This window comes from Piliocolobus tephrosceles, unplaced genomic scaffold (genome assembly GCF_002776525.5).
Source record: "Piliocolobus tephrosceles isolate RC106 unplaced genomic scaffold, ASM277652v3 unscaffolded_39701, whole genome shotgun sequence".
Classification (NCBI taxonomy): domain Eukaryota; kingdom Metazoa; phylum Chordata; class Mammalia; order Primates; family Cercopithecidae; genus Piliocolobus; species Piliocolobus tephrosceles.
Window position 1 is genome coordinate 1 of NW_022323978.1, and position 2,307 is coordinate 2,307.

Sequence of the window (2,307 nt, forward strand, 5' to 3'; positions counted from 1 at the left end):
TGTGCAGGCTGGAGTGCAATGGGGCGATCTTGGCTCACTGCAACCTCTGCCTCCTGGGTTCAAGTGATTCTTCTTCCTCAACTTCCGGAGTAGCTGAGATTACAGGCATCCGCCACCATGCCTGGCTGATTTTTGCAATTTCAGTACAAACAGGGTTTCGCCATGTTGGCCAGGCTGCTCTCGAACTCCTGACCTCAGGTGATGCACCCTCCTTGGCCGCCCAAAGTGCTGGGATTACAGGTGTGAGTGCCCAGCCTGATTTTTGTATTTTTAATAGAGGAGGGTTTTTGCCATGTTGTCCAGGCTGGTCTCAAATGCCTGACCTCAGATGATCCGCCCACCTCAGCCTCCCAACATGCTGGGATTATAGGAGTGAACCACCACGCCCAGCCCTCTATGTTTAATCTTTTGAGGAGCAGCCGGACTGTTTTCCAAAGTAGTTGCACCATTTTACAATCTCCCAGGAGTATAGGACAGGTCTAGTTTCTCCACTCCCTTGCCAACACTTTGTTGTTAGATGTCTTTTTTTTTTTTTTTTCCAATGAACTCTGAACTTTTTATTGGCCTCCTGCTCCCCAAAGGGTACCCTGCTTCTGCTGGCTTAATGCCTCAGAACTTTGGTGTCGTTGGTCTCAGACACCATTTTGCCATCCACTATCCGGCGGGTGGTGGTCTTTTGGATGGTTTGCATGGAGTTGCTGCTGTCCAAGGCATCACCAAGATTGAATTCCTCACCATCTTCCAGCAGGCGGCGGTAGGTGGCAATCTCAGCTTCCAGCTTGACCTTGATGTTCAGCAGGGCCTCATACTCCTGGGCCTGTCGCTGTCCCTCTGCCCGGGTCTGTGCCAGCTCTGACTCCAGGTGCAGCAGGATCCCATTGAGCTGCTCCGTCTGTAGGGTGTAGCGGGCCTCCACCTCCCTCAGGCTGTTCTCCAAGCTGGCCTTCAGATTTCTCATGGAGTCCAGGTCAATCTCCAAGGACTGGACTGTACGTCTCAGCTCTGTGAGCGTCGTCTCAGCAGCTCCAACCTCGGCGGACTGTGTGGTGACCACTGTGGTGCTCTCCTCAATCTGCTGAGACCAGTACTTGTCTAACTCCTCTCGGTTCTTCCGAGCCAGCTCGTCATATTGGGCCCGGATGTCTGCCATGATCTTGGCGAGGTCCTGAGATTTGGGGGCATCTACCTCCACGGTCAACCCAGAGCTGGCAATCTGGGCTTGTAGGCCTTTTACTTCCTCTTCGTGGTTCTTCTTCATAAAGAGCAGCTCCTCCTTGAGAGCCTCAATCTCTGTCTCCAGCTGCAGACGAGTGACATTGGTGTCATCAATGACCTTGTGGAGCCCATGGATGTCATTCTCCACAGACTGGCGCATGGCCAGCTCTGTCTCATACTTGACTCTAAAGTCATCAGCAGCAAGACGGGCATTGTCAATCTGCAGAACGATGCGGGCATTGTCCACAGTATTTGCGAAGATCTGAGCCCTCAGGTCCTCGATGATCTTGAAGTAATGGCTCCAGTCTCTGACCTGGGGTCCCTTCTTCTCCAAGTGCTCCCAGATTTTGCTCTCCAGCCTCCGGTTCTCGGTCTCCAGGCTCCTCACTCTGTCCAGGTAAGAGGCCAGGTGGTCGTTCAGGCTTCGCATGGTCTCCTTCTCGTTCTGGATGCCTCCCATTCCTGCCAGACCCCCGGCCATCCCTGAGGCCAGGCCCCCGGACCCCATGCCACCCCGGAAGCTGGTGGAGCGGGACACGGAGATCCGGGAACCAGAGCCCCCGGCGCCTGCATAGACACTGGCCGCGCTGCTGACCGGCCGGGTGCCGTAGCTGGGCGCCTGGACAGAGCCCAGGGACCGGTAGTTGGTAGAGAAGGTGGAGCGAGTGGTGAAGCTCATGCTGTATGGGAGGAAGGCGAGACGACAGGACTCAGGCTTTGCCGACCTAGATGTCTTTTTATAATAGCCATGCTAGTAGTGTGAAGTGGGACCACATTGTGCTTTTGATTTGCATTTCCCCGATGGCTGTGATCCAAGGCCTTTTTGTAACCAGAATTTGCAGTTAAGGTTGTTTGTCTACCCAACTGTCATTTTCACCAGATGTGGTGATGGCTCTGGAGGACTTCAGGTTGTCCACTTTTCACTTTTTTTTCAGCAGCACAGCAGTGCCCTTTGCATTGTGATTATAATTAGCCACCCTGTCACTCAAAGCCTTCTTGAGCACCACTTGCATGCCAGGCACTGTGCTGGTTGTTGGGGAGACAGCAAAAAAGCAAGATCTCACCCCTTGGAAAGTATGGTGGTAAGCATGT

At 53.5% G+C, this 2,307-nt stretch overlaps 1 pseudogene across 1 annotated transcript; it reads right to left on the bottom strand.

The window, feature by feature from the left end:
* Positions 1-601: 601 nt before the first annotated feature.
* Positions 602-1,925, bottom strand: LOC113223189 (annotated as a pseudogene). The gene has a single exon (XR_003308632.2). The product of XR_003308632.2 is annotated as a keratin, type I cytoskeletal 18 pseudogene (transcript).
* Between the last annotated feature and the right edge of the window lie 382 nt (positions 1,926-2,307).